Source organism: Hyla sarda, unplaced genomic scaffold, assembly GCF_029499605.1.
Source record: "Hyla sarda isolate aHylSar1 unplaced genomic scaffold, aHylSar1.hap1 scaffold_107, whole genome shotgun sequence".
Taxonomy (NCBI): Eukaryota; Metazoa; Chordata; class Amphibia; order Anura; family Hylidae; genus Hyla; species Hyla sarda.
Window position 1 is genome coordinate 282,276 of NW_026607689.1, and position 18,971 is coordinate 301,246.

The 18,971-nt window shown below is 45.4% G+C and overlaps 7 non-coding genes across 7 annotated transcripts; all 7 read left to right on the forward strand.

The window, feature by feature from the left end:
- Window positions 1-3,056: 3,056 nt before the first annotated feature.
- Window positions 3,057-3,247, forward strand: LOC130299972 (U2 spliceosomal RNA). The gene has a single exon (XR_008850992.1). It is a non-coding gene; the product is annotated as a U2 spliceosomal RNA (small nuclear RNA).
- A 2,093-nt stretch (window positions 3,248-5,340) lies between these two features.
- On the forward strand, window positions 5,341-5,531 carry LOC130299973 (U2 spliceosomal RNA). The gene has a single exon (XR_008850993.1). It is a non-coding gene; the product is annotated as a U2 spliceosomal RNA (small nuclear RNA).
- A 2,085-nt stretch (window positions 5,532-7,616) lies between these two features.
- LOC130300068 (U2 spliceosomal RNA) lies at window positions 7,617-7,807 on the forward strand. The gene has a single exon (XR_008851083.1). It is a non-coding gene; the product is annotated as a U2 spliceosomal RNA (small nuclear RNA).
- A 2,099-nt stretch (window positions 7,808-9,906) lies between these two features.
- Window positions 9,907-10,097, forward strand: LOC130299974 (U2 spliceosomal RNA). Its single transcript, XR_008850994.1, has one exon. It is a non-coding gene; the product is annotated as a U2 spliceosomal RNA (small nuclear RNA).
- Window positions 10,098-12,192: 2,095 nt separating this feature from the next.
- LOC130300053 (U2 spliceosomal RNA) lies at window positions 12,193-12,383 on the forward strand. The gene has a single exon (XR_008851068.1). It is a non-coding gene; the product is annotated as a U2 spliceosomal RNA (small nuclear RNA).
- A 2,099-nt stretch (window positions 12,384-14,482) lies between these two features.
- Window positions 14,483-14,673, forward strand: LOC130299975 (U2 spliceosomal RNA). Its single transcript, XR_008850995.1, has one exon. It is a non-coding gene; the product is annotated as a U2 spliceosomal RNA (small nuclear RNA).
- Window positions 14,674-16,779: 2,106 nt separating this feature from the next.
- Window positions 16,780-16,970, forward strand: LOC130299976 (U2 spliceosomal RNA). The gene has a single exon (XR_008850996.1). It is a non-coding gene; the product is annotated as a U2 spliceosomal RNA (small nuclear RNA).
- The last annotated feature ends 2,001 nt before the right edge of the window (window positions 16,971-18,971 follow it).

Below are 18,971 nucleotides of genomic sequence, written 5' to 3' on the forward strand. Positions count from 1 at the left end.
TCCCCTCGTCATGGGAACTGTTCTGAGGTCCCTCAGAACTAATTCCAAGAATACATCTATACATGACGTATCGGATACAGGGGGAAACAGTTTGCTTTTAGGCCTAAGGTCCGTAAAGGGTCCCTCACCTTCTATTCGCTCGCCCTCATCCATTAGTCCAACTAATTGTCTGGCGACTGCAAGTTCATCCTCAGTCAAACCATGATCTATACACGCTCTTTTGTCTTTCATTTTAAAGAACTTGTGCCATTTTAATTTTCTGGCAAATAGATGTAGATCTTTAGTCCATTCAAAGGGGTCATGGTTGACTGAGGGAACAAATGAGAGGCCCTTTAGAAGGACTTTCGTCTGAAATTCAGAGATGGAGACACTAGATAGATTAATAACTTGGGTTTGTACAGAGTTAGTTAGTGTCGGTATTGAGGTCTGCGAGGTGGAGGTTCGCGAAGTTGGTACGGATCTCTCTGATTGTTCCCTAAAAAAGGAGAGGGTGCAGAGGATGATTGTTGAGAAGAGCCACATGGTGGGGTGTGGTGAGGGTATGAGCCCCTGGGATCTGATGGTATATAATTATTATAGGCTCCCCTGGACTCTCCTCTCCCCCTTCCTCTCTTGTTCCTCCCAGTACCTCTATAAGGGCCTTTTTTACGAGATTGTGATCCCCCCTCCGATTGATCTGTGTCAGAAGAAGTAAGGTCAGTTTCTGTGTCTCTTGATTGGGTATTTTTCTCCAACACACTGTATACCCTATTTTCTTTGAAGTCAGCCAGATCTCGGATAAATTGGGTGTGCTTACGTTGTTTGATCAAATATTGATATTTCTCTATTTGGGACTGTAATTGTGATTCTTTATTAGCAAAATCAGGGTCTGTTTTAAATCTTAACACCACTTCTTTTTGTTCTTGTAGTTTGTTAGTTAATTGTTCTAAATTAAGTTTCTCTGCTTCCAAGAGAATAGTCATAAATCGTAGGGAAGAGGCTGTCGCCTCTGCCTCCCATTTATTTAAAACTGCAGGAGTTCTAAGACGTCTTGAGGGCAAAATTGGTACCCTCAATCCTCTAGGAACTATGTTATTCTTCAGGTAGCTTTCGAAACCTTGAATCTCCCAGAAGGAGGTAAGATGTTGTTTATAAAGGTTCGTGAGCTCTCTATTTTGCATATATAGAGATGTACCTTTCTCTTAACAGTTGTTGGATATGGATGACGGAATTTACATATCATATCCTCTCGGTCATTGATTTATTCTTTTGTCTATACCCCCTGAGGACGCCCGCTATATACTAGCGAGCAGAAACGCGTTGGGTTATTTGATTACTATACTCTATAGGTGTGCAACTAAACTGCACCCTCTAGTGAGAGGTGATTCGGGACTGGCTGGGCCCTGCAGAGTCCCGGACACACCTTGTTAATGTCTCTTATTAGACCGAGATAATCATACTTTTTCATAATACTAGACACTTGTTAATATCTTTAATTTGACATTAAAAGTTAAGTTTTATAGAGCACATCCTGGACACTGTTAGTCCTATATTTCATATTATTTATGCTGGATGGAACAACTGATACTAGGGGCACCGCGTAGATCCCCCTTAATGTTCTACGTTTTTGTGTATTTTTCTGCACCTACCTGATGCATCAGAAGGTGCGAGGCCCTTGCTAAATTCTGTGCACAGACTTTGAGATCTATACTTTAGACTGTATCTAAACCTGCTCCAACATGGACTGACATTCTGGCCTACTTTCAGCCGATGCGACTTGTCTGTCGCTGAACAGTCGCTTTTTATGTATTCAGCACCTATGTATAATGTTGTAAAAATGCTCTAGAAGCTAAAGTCGCAGAAATGTCACACATATTTGGCCTGAAACTTTCTGTGCGACAAATTCAGACAGGAAAAATCAGTATAAATCCTTAGAAAATTATCCCCCAGTGTCTCCATCTGCTGGCGGTATTGAATAAGCATTGCTGCACTGATGGGGTATGCATTAGACGAAAAAAAAGAAGAAAAAGAAGAATAATACGCCCAGAAAAGAGGCGAAAAGGAGAAAAACGTAAAAAAACGTGAAAAAAAAGTAAGAGGAAGAGAAGGGAAAAAAAGGTGGAAATGGGTTTAAAAGTGATTTCGGCGGAGAAATATATATATATATATATATATATATATATATATATATATATATATATACGCGCACACACACACATATATATATAAACGTATTCTCCGTTGAGATATTGCAGCCGCTGCTGTGTCCAGGCCCAGGAGCCTTAGCACTGTGCTGTGATGTCACTCAATACCACTGACATCACTAGGTGTAAACAACATCTCTCCTTTGCTGTGTATGTGACTATGGAGCTGTTTGGTGATGTCGTCTATTATGGCCTTCATAGAAGCAACAGGAGATTGTTGCATCCATCTAGAACCCTCAGAACTACAGTGCTATGATGTCACTCACTTCCACAGGCCTTGCAGAGTGTAAACAACAACAACCCAGCTTTGTTGTGTATGTAACCATAGGGATTTGTGATGTCACCTAGAACCTTCACAGCAGCGACAGCTTTATGAGGAGCATCAGCACTGCTCTGCCTGAGCAGAACCATCACCGCCATAGGTTGTCAAATAACCCGGGTTTAACCCACACAGGTAAGTCCAATGGGGTGCAGGCATGTCCTCTATGCTTACAGCTTCCCGTGGGTGTTGGTTTGATACCGTTTGGGGACAGCCAAGGAGGCATCTGCAGGCAACAAAGGTAGGTGTGTGCTTGTGTGTGTGTTTCCTATGCAGATCCTAAGCCCAGTGTCACATGCAAGTAGGAGGAGTAAGAAGGGTTCCTGGCAAATCCGGGTTATGGATTGCATTTAAAAAGGCCCCGTGGGAGTGCAATGGGCCCCTGTCTTGCTGCTTAGCAATAATGGTATGGGTTTAGGTTCTGCTGTGTGTACTGGTGGTTGACTGCCCCCCAGCCCAGAGTGTGCATGGAAAATTGTCTGGCAGCCTCCCTGACAGCAAGCAGTGATAGTGCCCATGAAGGGCACCTTGTTGGGCCCGCCCCTTTCACGGTTATCGCTTCTCGGCCTTTTGGCTAAGATCAAGTGTAGTATCTGTTCTTATCAGTTTAATATCTGATACGTCCCCTATCTGGGGACCATATATTAAATGGATTTTTGAGAACGGGGGCCGATTTCGAAGCTTGCTTCCGTCGCCCTATGCATTGACCCGATATGGCAGTATCTTCGGGTACAGTGCACCACCCCCTTACAGGGTTAAAAAGAAAGATTCCTACTTTCATTGCTACCTGCTTGCTGGCTAGCCAGCTAGCCAGCCCTGTGGGCCTTGCTGCTGCTGCAGCCAAAAAACAAAAGGTGGTGCTGCTGCTGCTTCTGCTGCTTCTGCTTCTGCTTGTGTCTGGCCGCTGTTGGAGCGTCCAGGCACAGGACTTCTGCTGCTGCTGACTAAATGGCCTCCTTAATTGGATCATTTGAGTAGCCAGCACACCTGTGCAGGTAGGGCATGACATGATAGGCAGCTGCCTTGATAGCGGGTGGGTGCTGAATGTTCCTAATTGACAAAATAAGATTAATGCTTATGAAGAAATATAAAATCTCATCCCTTCCCCAATATCGCGCCACACCCCTACCCCTTAATTCCCTGGTTGAACTTGATGGACATATGTCTTTTTTCGACCGTACTAACTATGTAACTATGTAACATAACATGGGGGGGGGGGGGGGGGGTCTCCTGGCTGTTCACACAGGTGTGTCATTGCTGTACATTGACCATGCATTGCTTCTGTGGTATTGCAAAGGCAAAGACAAATGCTTCCAGCCATCCATTGCACTAATGGATTGGTCATCAGCTGGCTGTCTATGTCCCGCATCAATATAGACCAAAGTACAGAGGGTTAGGCTATGCTATTGTGCACCTACCTGATGCATCAGAAGGTGCGAGGCCCTTGCTAAATTCTGTGCACAGACTTTGAGATCTATACTTTAGACTGTATCTAAACCTGCTCCAACATGGACTGACATTCTGGCCTACTTTCAGCCGATGCGACTTGTCTGTCGCTGAACAGTCGCTTTTTATGTATTCAGCACCTATGTATAATGTTGTAAAAATGCTCTAGAAGCTAAAGTCGCAGAAATGTCACACATATTTGGCCTGCAACTTTCTGTGCGACAAATTCAGACAGGAAAAATCAGTATAAATCCTTAGAAAATTATCCCCCAGTGTCTCCATCTGCTGGCGGTATTGAATAAGCATTGCTGCACTGATGGGGTATGCATTAGACGAAAAAAAAGAAGAAAAAGAAGAATAATACGCCCAGAAAAGAGGCGAAAAGGAGAAAAACGTAAAAAAACGTGAAAAAAAAGTAAGAGGAAGAGAAGGGAAAAAAAGGTGGAAATGGGTTTAAAAGTGATTTCGGCGGAGAAATATATATATATATATATATATATATATATATATATATATATACGCGCACACACACACATATATATAAACGTATTCTCCGTTGAGATATTGCAGCCGCTGCTGTGTCCAGGCCCAGGAGCCTTAGCACTGTGCTGTGATGTCACTCAATACCACTGACATCACTAGGTGTAAACAACATCTCTCCTTTGCTGTGTATGTGACTATGGAGCTGTTTGGTGATGTCGTCTATTATGGCCTTCATAGAAGCAACAGGAGATTGTTGCATCCATCTAGAACCCTCAGAACTACAGTGCTATGATGTCACTCACTTCCACAGGCCTTGCAGAGTGTAAACAACAACAACCCAGCTTTGTTGTGTATGTAACCATAGGGATTTGTGATGTCACCTAGAACCTTCACAGCAGCGACAGCTTTATGAGGAGCATCAGCACTGCTCTGCCTGAGCAGAACCATCACCGCCATAGGTTGTCAAATAACCCGGGTTTAACCCACACAGGTAAGTCCAATGGGGTGCAGGCATGTCCTCTATGCTTACAGCTTCCCGTGGGTGTTGGTTTGATACCGTTTGGGGACAGCCAAGGAGGCATCTGCAGGCAACAAAGGTAGGTGTGTGCTTGTGTGTGTGTTTCCTATGCAGATCCTAAGCCCAGTGTCACATGCAAGTAGGAGGAGTAAGAAGGGTTCCTGGCAAATCCGGGTTATGGATTGCATTTAAAAAGGCCCCGTGGGAGTGCAATGGGCCCCTGTCTTGCTGCTTAGCAATAATGGTATGGGTTTAGGTTCTGCTGTGTGTACTGGTGGTTGACTGCCCCCCAGCCCAGAGTGTGCATGGAAAATTGTCTGGCAGCCTCCCTGACAGCAAGCAGTGATAGTGCCCATGAAGGGCACCTTGTTGGGCCCGCCCCTTTCACGGTTATCGCTTCTCGGCCTTTTGGCTAAGATCAAGTGTAGTATCTGTTCTTATCAGTTTAATATCTGATACGTCCCCTATCTGGGGACCATATATTAAATGGATTTTTGAGAACGGGGGCCGATTTCGAAGCTTGCTTCCGTCGCCCTATGCATTGACCCGATATGGCAGTATCTTCGGGTACAGTGCACCACCCCCTTACAGGGTTAAAAAGAAAGATTCCTACTTTCATTGCTACCTGCTTGCTGGCTAGCCAGCTAGCCAGCCCTGTGGGCCTTGCTGCTGCTGCAGCCAAAAAACAAAAGGTGGTGCTGCTGCTGCTTCTGCTGCTTCTGCTTCTGCTTGTGTCTGGCCGCTGTTTGAGCGTCCAGGCACAGGACTTCTGCTGCTGCTGACTAAATGGCCTCCTTAATTGGATCATTTGAGTAGCCAGCACACCTGTGCAGGTAGGGCATGACATGATAGGCAGCTGCCTTGATAGCGGGTGGGTGCTGAATGTTCCTAATTGACAAAATAAGATTAATGCTTATGAAGAAATATAAAATCTCATCCCTTCCCCAATATCGCGCCACACCCCTACCCCTTAATTCCCTGGTTGAACTTGATGGACATATGTCTTTTTTCGACCGTACTAACTATGTAACTATGTAACATAACATGGGGGGGGGGGGTCTCCTGGCTGTTCACACAGGTGTGTCATTGCTGTACATTGACCATGCATTGCTTCTGTGGTATTGCAAAGGCAAAGACAAATGCTTCCAGCCATCCATTGCACTAATGGATTGGTCATCAGCTGGCTGTCTATGTCCCGCATCAATATAGACCAAAGTACAGAGGGTTAGGCTATGCTATTGTGCACCTACCTGATGCATCAGAAGGTGCGAGGCCCTTGCTAAATTCTGTGCACAGACTTTGAGATCTATACTTTAGACTGTATCTAAACCTGCTCCAACATGGACTGACATTCTGGCCTACTTTCAGCCGATGCGACTTGTCTGTCGCTGAACAGTCGCTTTTTATGTATTCAGCACCTATGTATAATGTTGTAAAAATGCTCTAGAAGCTAAAGTCGCAGAAATGTCACACATATTTGGCCTGCAACTTTCTGTGCGACAAATTCAGACAGGAAAAATCAGTATAAATCCTTAGAAAATTATCCCCCAGTGTCTCCATCTGCTGGCGGTATTGAATAAGCATTGCTGCACTGATGGGGTATGCATTAGACGAAAAAAAAGAAGAAAAAGAAGAATAATACGCCCAGAAAAGAGGCGAAAAGGAGAAAAACGTAAAAAAACGTGAAAAAAAAGTAAGAGGAAGAGAAGGGAAAAAAAGGTGGAAATGGGTTTAAAAGTGATTTCGGCGGAGAAATATATATATATATATATATATATATATATATATATATATACGCGCACACACACACATATATATAAACGTATTCTCCGTTGAGATATTGCAGCCGCTGCTGTGTCCAGGCCCAGGAGCCTTAGCACTGTGCTGTGATGTCACTCAATACCACTGACATCACTAGGTGTAAACAACATCTCTCCTTTGCTGTGTATGTGACTATGGAGCTGTTTGGTGATGTCGTCTATTATGGCCTTCATAGAAGCAACAGGAGATTGTTGCATCCATCTAGAACCCTCAGAACTACAGTGCTATGATGTCACTCACTTCCACAGGCCTTGCAGAGTGTAAACAACAACAACCCAGCTTTGTTGTGTATGTAACCATAGGGATTTGTGATGTCACCTAGAACCTTCACAGCAGCGACAGCTTTATGAGGAGCATCAGCACTGCTCTGCCTGAGCAGAACCATCACCGCCATAGGTTGTCAAATAACCCGGGTTTAACCCACACAGGTAAGTCCAATGGGGTGCAGGCATGTCCTCTATGCTTACAGCTTCCCGTGGGTGTTGGTTTGATACCGTTTGGGGACAGCCAAGGAGGCATCTGCAGGCAACAAAGGTAGGTGTGTGCTTGTGTGTGTGTTTCCTATGCAGATCCTAAGCCCAGTGTCACATGCAAGTAGGAGGAGTAAGAAGGGTTCCTGGCAAATCCGGGTTATGGATTGCATTTAAAAAGGCCCCGTGGGAGTGCAATGGGCCCCTGTCTTGCTGCTTAGCAATAATGGTATGGGTTTAGGTTCTGCTGTGTGTACTGGTGGTTGACTGCCCCCCAGCCCAGAGTGTGCATGGAAAATTGTCTGGCAGCCTCCCTGACAGCAAGCAGTGATAGTGCCCATGAAGGGCACCTTGTTGGGCCCGCCCCTTTCACGGTTATCGCTTCTCGGCCTTTTGGCTAAGATCAAGTGTAGTATCTGTTCTTATCAGTTTAATATCTGATACGTCCCCTATCTGGGGACCATATATTAAATGGATTTTTGAGAACGGGGGCCGATTTCGAAGCTTGCTTCCGTCGCCCTATGCATTGACCCGATATGACAGTATCTTCGGGTACAGTGCACCACCCCCTTACAGGGTTAAAAAGAAAGATTCCTACTTTCATTGCTACCTGCTTGCTTGCTGGCTAGCCAGCTAGCCAGCCCTGTGGGCCTTGCTGCTGCTGCAGCCAAAAAACAAAAGGTGGTGCTGCTGCTGCTTCTGCTGCTTCTGCTTCTGCTTGTGTCTGGCCGCTGTTGGAGCGTCCAGGCACAGGACTTCTGCTGCTGCTGACTAAATGGCCTCCTTAATTGGATCATTTGAGTAGCCAGCACACCTGTGCAGGTAGGGCATGACATGATAGGCAGCTGCCTTGATAGCGGGTGGGTGCTGAATGTTCCTAATTGACAAAATAAGATTAATGCTTATGAAGAAATATAAAATCTCATCGCTTCCCCAATATCGCGCCACACCCCTACCCCTTAATTCCCTGGTTGAACTTGATGGACATATGTCTTTTTTCGACCGTACTAACTATGTAACTATGTAACATAACATGGGGGGGGGGGGGGGGGGGGTCTCCTGGCTGTTCACACAGGTGTGTCATTGCTGTACATTGACCATGCATTGCTTCTGTGGTATTGCAAAGGCAAAGACAAATGCTTCCAGCCATCCATTGCACTAATGGATTGGTCATCAGCTGGCTGTCTATGTCCCGCATCAATATAGACCAAAGTACAGAGGGTTAGGCTATGCTATTGTGCACCTACCTGATGCATCAGAAGGTGCGAGGCCCTTGCTAAATTCTGTGCACAGACTTTGAGATCTATACTTTAGACTGTATCTAAACCTGCTCCAACATGGACTGACATTCTGGCCTACTTTCAGCCGATGCGACTTGTCTGTCGCTGAACAGTCGCTTTTTATGTATTCAGCACCTATGTATAATGTTGTAAAAATGCTCTAGAAGCTAAAGTCGCAGAAATGTCACACATATTTGGCCTGCAACTTTCTGTGCGACAAATTCAGACAGGAAAAATCAGTATAAATCCTTAGAAAATTATCCCCCAGTGTCTCCATCTGCTGGCGGTATTGAATAAGCATTGCTGCACTGATGGGGTATGCATTAGACGAAAAAAAAGAAGAAAAAGAAGAATAATACGCCCAGAAAAGAGGCGAAAAGGAGAAAAACGTAAAAAAACTTGAAAAAAAAGTAAGAGGAAGAGAAGGGAAAAAAAGGTGGAAATGGGTTTAAAAGTGATTTTGGCGGAGAAATATATATATATATATATATATATATATATATATATATATATACGCGCACACACACACATATATATAAACGTATTCTCCGTTGAGATATTGCAGCCGCTGCTGTGTCCAGGCCCAGGAGCCTTAGCACTGTGCTGTGATGTCACTCAATACCACTGACATCACTAGGTGTAAACAACATCTCTCCTTTGCTGTGTATGTGACTATGGAGCTGTTTGGTGATGTCGTCTATTATGGCCTTCATAGAAGCAACAGGAGATTGTTGCATCCATCTAGAACCCTCAGAACTACAGTGCTATGATGTCACTCACTTCCACAGGCCTTGCAGAGTGTAAACAACAACAACCCAGCTTTGTTGTGTATGTAACCATAGGGATTTGTGATGTCACCTAGAACCTTCACAGCAGCGACAGCTTTATGAGGAGCATCAGCACTGCTCTGCCTGAGCAGAACCATCACCGCCATAGGTTGTCAAATAACCCGGGTTTAACCCACACAGGTAAGTCCAATGGGGTGCAGGCATGTCCTCTATGCTTACAGCTTCCCGTGGGTGTTGGTTTGATACCGTTTGGGGACAGCCAAGGAGGCATCTGCAGGCAACAAAGGTAGGTGTGTGCTTGTGTGTGTGTTTCCTATGCAGATCCTAAGCCCAGTGTCACATGCAAGTAGGAGGAGTAAGAAGGGTTCCTGGCAAATCCGGGTTATGGATTGCATTTAAAAAGGCCCCGTGGGAGTGCAATGGGCCCCTGTCTTGCTGCTTAGCAATAATGGTATGGGTTTAGGTTCTGCTGTGTGTACTGGTGGTTGACTGCCCCCCAGCCCAGAGTGTGCATGGAAAATTGTCTGGCAGCCTCCCTGACAGCAAGCAGTGATAGTGCCCATGAAGGGCACCTTGTTGGGCCCGCCCCTTTCACGGTTATCGCTTCTCGGCCTTTTGGCTAAGATCAAGTGTAGTATCTGTTCTTATCAGTTTAATATCTGATACGTCCCCTATCTGGGGACCATATATTAAATGGATTTTTGAGAACGGGGGCCGATTTCGAAGCTTGCTTCCGTCGCCCTATGCATTGACCCGATATGGCAGTATCTTCGGGTACAGTGCACCACCCCCTTACAGGGTTAAAAAGAAAGATTCCTACTTTCATTGCTACCTGCTTGCTGGCTAGCCAGCTAGCCAGCCCTGTGGGCCTTGCTGCTGCTGCAGCCAAAAAACAAAAGGTGGTGCTGCTGCTGCTTCTGCTGCTTCTGCTTCTGCTTGTGTCTGGCCGCTGTTGGAGCGTCCAGGCACAGGACTTCTGCTGCTGCTGACTAAATGGCCTCCTTAATTGGATCATTTGAGTAGCCAGCACACCTGTGCAGGTAGGGCATGACATGATAGGCAGCTGCCTTGATAGCGGGTGGGTGCTGAATGTTCCTAATTGACAAAATAAGATTAATGCTTATGAAGAAATATAAAATCTCATCCCTTCCCCAATATCGCGCCACACCCCTACCCCTTAATTCCCTGGTTGAACTTGATGGACATATGTCTTTTTTCGACTGTACTAACTATGTAACTATGTAACATAACATGGGGGGGGGGGGGGTCTCCTGGCTGTTCACACAGGTGTGTCATTGCTGTACATTGACCATGCATTGCTTCTGTGGTATTGCAAAGGCAAAGACAAATGCTTCCAGCCATCCATTGCACTAATGGATTGGTCATCAGCTGGCTGTCTATGTCCCGCATCAATATAGACCAAAGTACAGAGGGTTAGGCTATGCTATTGTGCACCTACCTGATGCATCAGAAGGTGCGAGGCCCTTGCTAAATTCTGTGCACAGACTTTGAGATCTATACTTTAGACTGTATCTAAACCTGCTCCAACATGGACTGACATTCTGGCCTACTTTCAGCCGATGCGACTTGTCTGTCGCTGAACAGTCGCTTTTTATGTATTCAGCACCTATGTATAATGTTGTAAAAATGCTCTAGAAGCTAAAGTCGCAGAAATGTCACACATATTTGGCCTGCAACTTTCTGTGCGACAAATTCAGACAGGAAAAATCAGTATAAATCCTTAGAAAATTATCCCCCAGTGTCTCCATCTGCTGGCGGTATTGAATAAGCATTGCTGCACTGATGGGGTATGCATTAGACGAAAAAAAAGAAGAAAAAGAAGAATAATACGCCCAGAAAAGAGGCGAAAAGGAGAAAAACGTAAAAAAACGTGAAAAAAAAGTAAGAGGAAGAGAAGGGAAAAAAAGGTGGAAATGGGTTTAAAAGTGATTTCGGCGGAGAAATATATATATATATATATATATATATATATATATATATATATATATATACGCGCACACACACACATATATATAAACGTATTCTCCGTTGAGATATTGCAGCCGCTGCTGTGTCCAGGCCCAGGAGCCTTAGCACTGTGCTGTGATGTCACTCAATACCACTGACATCACTAGGTGTAAACAACATCTCTCCTTTGCTGTGTATGTGACTATGGAGCTGTTTGGTGATGTCGTCTATTATGGCCTTCATAGAAGCAACAGGAGATTGTTGCATCCATCTAGAACCCTCAGAACTACAGTGCTATGATGTCACTCACTTCCACAGGCCTTGCAGAGTGTAAACAACAACAACCCAGCTTTGTTGTGTATGTAACCATAGGGATTTGTGATGTCACCTAGAACCTTCACAGCAGCGACAGCTTTATGAGGAGCATCAGCACTGCTCTGCCTGAGCAGAACCATCACCGCCATAGGTTGTCAAATAACCCGGGTTTAACCCACACAGGTAAGTCCAATGGGGTGCAGGCATGTCCTCTATGCTTACAGCTTCCCGTGGGTGTTGGTTTGATACCGTTTGGGGACAGCCAAGGAGGCATCTGCAGGCAACAAAGGTAGGTGTGTGCTTGTGTGTGTGTTTCCTATGCAGATCCTAAGCCCAGTGTCACATGCAAGTAGGAGGAGTAAGAAGGGTTCCTGGCAAATCCGGGTTATGGATTGCATTTAAAAAGGCCCCGTGGGAGTGCAATGGGCCCCTGTCTTGCTGCTTAGCAATAATGGTATGGGTTTAGGTTCTGCTGTGTGTACTGGTGGTTGACTGCCCCCCAGCCCAGAGTGTGCATGGAAAATTGTCTGGCAGCCTCCCTGACAGCAAGCAGTGATAGTGCCCATGAAGGGCACCTTGTTGGGCCCGCCCCTTTCACGGTTATCGCTTCTCGGCCTTTTGGCTAAGATCAAGTGTAGTATCTGTTCTTATCAGTTTAATATCTGATACGTCCCCTATCTGGGGACCATATATTAAATGGATTTTTGAGAACGGGGGCCGATTTCGAAGCTTGCTTCCGTCGCCCTATGCATTGACCCGATATAGCAGTATCTTCGGGTACAGTGCACCACCCCCTTACAGGGTTAAAAAGAAAGATTCCTACTTTCATTGCTACCTGCTTGCTGGCTAGCCAGCTAGCCAGCCCTGTGGGCCTTGCTGCTGCTGCAGCCAAAAAACAAAAGGTGGTGCTGCTGCTGCTTCTGCTGCTTCTGCTTCTGCTTGTGTCTGGCCGCTGTTGGAGCGTCCAGGCACAGGACTTCTGCTGCTGCTGACTAAATGGCCTCCTTAATTGGATCATTTGAGTAGCCAGCACACCTGTGCAGGTAGGGCATGACATGATAGGCAGCTGCCTTGATAGCGGGTGGGTGCTGAATGTTCCTAATTGACAAAATAAGATTAATGCTTATGAAGAAATATAAAATCTCATCCCTTCCCCAATATCGCGCCACACCCCTACCCCTTAATTCCCTGGTTGAACTTGATGGACATATGTCTTTTTTCGACCGTACTAACTATGTAACTATGTAACATAACATGGGGGGGGGGGGGGGGGGGGGGTCTCCTGGCTGTTCACACAGGTGTGTCATTGCTGTACATTGACCATGCATTGCTTCTGTGGTATTGCAAAGGCAAAGACAAATGCTTCCAGCCATCCATTGCACTAATGGATTGGTCATCAGCTGGCTGTCTATGTCCCGCATCAATATAGACCAAAGTACAGAGGGTTAGGCTATGCTATTGTGCACCTACCTGATGCATCAGAAGGTGCAAGGCCCTTGCTAAATTCTGTGCACAGACTTTGAGATCTATACTTTAGACTGTATCTAAACCTGCTCCAACATGGACTGACATTCTGGCCTACTTTCAGCCGATGCGACTTGTCTGTCGCTGAACAGTCGCTTTTTATGTATTCAGCACCTATGTATAATGTTGTAAAAATGCTCTAGAAGCTAAAGTCGCAGAAATGTCACACATATTTGGCCTGCAACTTTCTGTGCGACAAATTCAGACAGGAAAAATCAGTATAAATCCTTAGAAAATTATCCCCCAGTGTCTCCATCTGCTGGCGGTATTGAATAAGCATTGCTGCACTGATGGGGTATGCATCAGACGAAAAAAAAGAAGAAAAAGAAGAATAATACGCCCAGAAAAGAGGCGAAAAGGAGAAAAACGTAAAAAAACGTGAAAAAAAAGTAAGAGGAAGAGAAGGGAAAAAAAGGTGGAAATGGGTTTAAAAGTGATTTCGGCGGAGAAATATATATATATATATATATATATATATATATATATATATATATACGCGCACACACACACATATATATAAACGTATTCTCCGTTGAGATATTGCAGCCGCTGCTGTGTCCAGGCCCAGGAGCCTTAGCACTGTGCTGTGATGTCACTCAATACCACTGACATCACTAGGTGTAAACAACATCTCTCCTTTGCTGTGTATGTGACTATGGAGCTGTTTGGTGATGTCGTCTATTATGGCCTTCATAGAAGCAACAGGAGATTGTTGCATCCATCTAGAACCCTCAGAACTACAGTGCTATGATGTCACTCACTTCCACAGGCCTTGCAGAGTGTAAACAACAACAACCCAGCTTTGTTGTGTATGTAACCATAGGGATTTGTGATGTCACCTAGAACCTTCACAGCAGCGACAGCTTTATGAGGAGCATCAGCACTGCTCTGCCTGAGCAGAACCATCACCGCCATAGGTTGTCAAATAACCCGGGTTTAACCCACACAGGTAAGTCCAATGGGGTGCAGGCATGTCCTCTATGCTTACAGCTTCCCGTGGGTGTTGGTTTGATACCGTTTGGGGACAGCCAAGGAGGCATCTGCAGGCAACAAAGGTAGGTGTGTGCTTGTGTGTGTGTTTCCTATGCAGATCCTAAGCCCAGTGTCACATGCAAGTAGGAGGAGTAAGAAGGGTTCCTGGCAAATCCGGGTTATGGATTGCATTTAAAAAGGCCCCGTGGGAGTGCAATGGGCCCCTGTCTTGCTGCTTAGCAATAATGGTATGGGTTTAGGTTCTGCTGTGTGTACTGGTGGTTGACTGCCCCCCAGCCCAGAGTGTGCATGGAAAATTGTCTGGCAGCCTCCCTGACAGCAAGCAGTGATAGTGCCCATGAAGGGCACCTTGTTGGGCCCGCCCCTTTCACGGTTATCGCTTCTCGGCCTTTTGGCTAAGATCAAGTGTAGTATCTGTTCTTATCAGTTTAATATCTGATACGTCCCCTATCTGGGGACCATATATTAAATGGATTTTTGAGAACGGGGGCCGATTTCGAAGCTTGCTTCCGTCGCCCTATGCATTGACCCGATATGGCAGTATCTTCGGGTACAGTGCACCACCCCCTTACAGGGTTAAAAAGAAAGATTCCTACTTTCATTGCTACCTGCTTGCTGGCTAGCCAGCTAGCCAGCCCTGTGGGCCTTGCTGCTGCTGCTGCAGCCAAAAAACAAAAGGTGGTGCTGCTGCTGCTTCTGCTGCTTCTGCTTCTGCTTGTGTCTGGCCGCTGTTGGAGCGTCCAGACACAGGACTTCTGCTGCTGCTGACTAAATGGCCTCCTTAATTGGATCATTTGAGTAGCCAGCACACCTGTGCAGGTAGGGCATGACATGATAGGCAGCTGCCTTGATAGCGGGTGGGTGCTGAATGTTCCTAATTGACAAAATAAGATTAATGCTTATGAAGAAATATAAAATCTCATCCCTTCCCCAATATCGCGCCACACCCCTACCCCTTAATTCCCTGGTTGAACTTGATGGACATATGTCTTTTTTCGACCGTACTAACTATGTAACTATGTAACATAACATGGGGGGGGGGGGGGTCTCCTGGCTGTTCACACAGGTGTGTCATTGCTGTACATTGACCATGCATTGCTTCTGTGGTATTGCAAAGGCAAAGACAAATGCTTCCAGCCATCCATTGCACTAATGGATTGGTCATCAGCTGGCTGTCTATGTCCCGCATCAATATAGACCAAAGTACAGAGGGTTAGGCTATGCTATTGTGCACCTACCTGATGCATCAGAAGGTGCGAGGCCCTTGCTAAATTCTGTGCACAGACTTTGAGATCTATACTTTAGACTGTATCTAAACCTGCTCCAACATGGACTGACATTCTGGCCTACTTTCAGCCGATGCGACTTGTCTGTCGCTGAACAGTCGCTTTTTATGTATTCAGCACCTATGTATAATGTTGTAAAAATGCTCTAGAAGCTAAAGTCGCAGAAATGTCACACATATTTGGCCTGCAACTTTCTGTGCGACAAATTCAGACAGGAAAAATCAGTATAAATCCTTAGAAAATTATCCCCCAGTGTCTCCATCTGCTGGCGGTATTGAATAAGCATTGCTGCACTGATGGGGTATGCATTAGACGAAAAAAAAGAAGAAAAAGAAGAATAATACGCGCCCAGAAAAGAGGCGAAAAGGAGAAAAACGTAAAAAAACGTGAAAAAAAAGTAAGAGGAAGAGAAGGGAAAAAAAGGTGGAAATGGGTTTAAAAGTGATTTCGGCGGAGAAATATATATATATATATATATATATATATATATATATATATATATATATATATATATGCGCACACACACACATATATATAAACGTATTCTCCGTTGAGATATTGCAGCCGCTGCTGTGTCCAGGCCCAGGAGCCTTAGCACTGTGCTGTGATGTCACTCAATACCACTGACATCACTAGGTGTAAACAACATCTCTCCTTTGCTGTGTATGTGACTATGGAGCTGTTTGGTGATGTCGTCTATTATGGCCTTCATAGAAGCAACAGGAGATTGTTGCATCCATCTAGAACCCTCAGAACTACAGTGCTATGATGTCACTCACTTCCACAGGCCTTGCAGAGTGTAAACAACAACAACCCAGCTTTGTTGTGTATGTAACCATAGGGATTTGTGATGTCACCTAGAACCTTCACAGCAGCGACAGCTTTATGAGGAGCATCAGCACTGCTCTGCCTGAGCAGAACCATCACCGCCATAGGTTGTCAAATAACCCGGGTTTAACCCACACAGGTAAGTCCAATGGGGTGCAGGCATGTCCTCTATGCTTACAGCTTCCCGTGGGTGTTGGTTTGATACCGTTTGGGGACAGCCAAGGAGGCATCTGCAGGCAACAAAGGTAGGTGTGTGCTTGTGTGTGTGTTTCCTATGCAGATCCTAAGCCCAGTGTCACATGCAAGTAGGAGGAGTAAGAAGGGTTCCTGGCAAATCCGGGTTATGGATTGCATTTAAAAAGGCCCCGTGGGAGTGCAATGGGCCCCTGTCTTGCTGCTTAGCAATAATGGTATGGGTTTAGGTTCTGCTGTGTGTACTGGTGGTTGACTGCCCCCCAGCCCAGAGTGTGCATGGAAAATTGTCTGGCAGCCTCCCTGACAGCAAGCAGTGATAGTGCCCATGAAGGGCACCTTGTTGGGCCCGCCCCTTTCACGGTTATCGCTTCTCGGCCTTTTGGCTAAGATCAAGTGTAGTATCTGTTCTTATCAGTTTAATATCTGATACGTCCCCTATCTGGGGACCATATATTAAATGGATTTTTGAGAACGGGGGCCGATTTCGAAGCTTGCTTCCGTCGCCCTATGCATTGACCCGATATGGCAGTATCTTCGGGTACAGTGCACCACCCCCTTACAGGGTTAAAAAGAAAGATTCCTACTTTCATTGCTACCTGCTTGCTGGCTAGCCAGCTAGCCAGCCCTGTGGGCCTTGCTGCTGCTGCAGCCAAAAAACAAAAGGTGGTGCTGCTGCTGCTTCTGCTTCTGCTTGTGTCTGGCCGCTGTTGGAGCGTCCAGGCACAGGACTTCTGCTGCTGCTGACTAAATGGCCTCCTTAATTGGATCATTTGAGTAGCCAGCACACCTGTGCAGGTAGGGCATGACATGATAGGCAGCTGCCTTGATAGCGGGTGGGTGCTGAATGTTCCTAATTGACAAAATAAGATTAATGCTTATGAAGAAATATAAAATCTCATCCCTTCCCCAATATCGCGCCACACCCCTACCCCTTAATTCCCTGGTTGAACTTGATGGACATATGTCTTTTTTCGACCGTACTAACTATGTAACTATGTAACATAACATGGGGGGGGGGTTCTCCTGGCTGTTCACACAGGTGTGTCATTGCTGTACATTGACCATGCATTGCTTCTGTGGTATTGCAAAGGCAAAGACAAATGCTTCCAGCCATCCATTGCACTAATGGATTGGTCATCAGCTGGCTGTCTATGTCCCGCATCAATATAGACCAAAGTACAGAGGGTTAGGCTATGCTATTGTGCACCTACCTGATGCATCAGAAGGTGCGAGGCCCTTGCTAAATTCTGTGCACAGACTTTGAGATCTATACTTTAGACTGTATCTAAACCTGCTCCAACATGGACTGACATTCTGGCCTACTTTCAGCCGATGCGACTTGTCTGTCGCTGAACAGTCGCTTTTTATGTATTCAGCACCTATGTATAATGTTGTAAAAATGCTCTAGAAGCTAAAGTCGCAGAAATGTCACACATATTTGGCCTGCAACTTTCTGTGCGACAAATTCAGACAGGAAAAATCAGTATAAATCCTTAGAAAATTATCCCCCAGTGTCTCCATCTGCTGGCGGTATTGAATAAGCATTGCTGCACTGATGGGGTATGCATTAGACGAAAAAAAAGAAGAAAAAGAAGAATAATACGCCCAGAAAAGAGGCGAAAAGGAGAAAAACGTAAAAAAACGTGAAAAAAAAGTAAGAGGAAGAGAAGGGAAAAAAAGGTGGAAATGGGTTTAAAAGTGATTTCGGCGGAGAAATATATATATATATATATATATATATATATATATATATATATATATATATATATACGCGCACACACACACATATATATAAACGTATTCTCCGTTGAGATATTGCAGCCGCTGCTGTGTCCAGGCCCAGGAGCCTTAGCACTGTGCTGTGATGTCACTCAATACCACTGACATCACTAGGTGTAAACAACATCTCTCCTTTGCTGTGTATGTGACTATGGAGCTGTTTGGTGATGTCGTCTATTATGGCCTTCATAGAAGCAACAGGAGATTGTTGCATCCATCTAGAACCCTCAGAACTACAGTGCTATGATGTCACTCACTTCCACAGGCCTTGCAGAGTGTAAACAACAACAACCCAGCTTTGTTGTGTATGTAACCATAGGAAATTGTGATGTCACCTAGAACCTTCACAGCAGCAACAGCTTTATGAGGAGCATCAGCACTGCTCTGCCTGAGCAGAACCATCACCGCCATAGGTTGTCAAATAACCCGGGTTTAACCCACACAGGTAAGTCCAATGGGGTGCAGGCATGTCCTCTATGCTTACAGCTTCCCGTGGGTGTTGGTTTGATACCGTTTGGGGACAGCCAAGGAGGCATCTGCAGGCAACAAAGGTAGGTGTGTGCTTGTGTGTGTGTTTCCTATGCAGATCCTAAGCCCAGTGTCACATGCAAGTAGGAGGAGTAAGAAGGGTTCCTGGCAAATCCGGGTTATGGATTGCATTTAAAAAGGCCCCGTGGGAGTGCAATGGGCCCCTGTCTTGCTGCTTAGCAATAATGGTATGGGTTTAGGTTCTGCTGTGTGTACTGGTGGTTGACTGCCCCCCAGCCCAGAGTGTG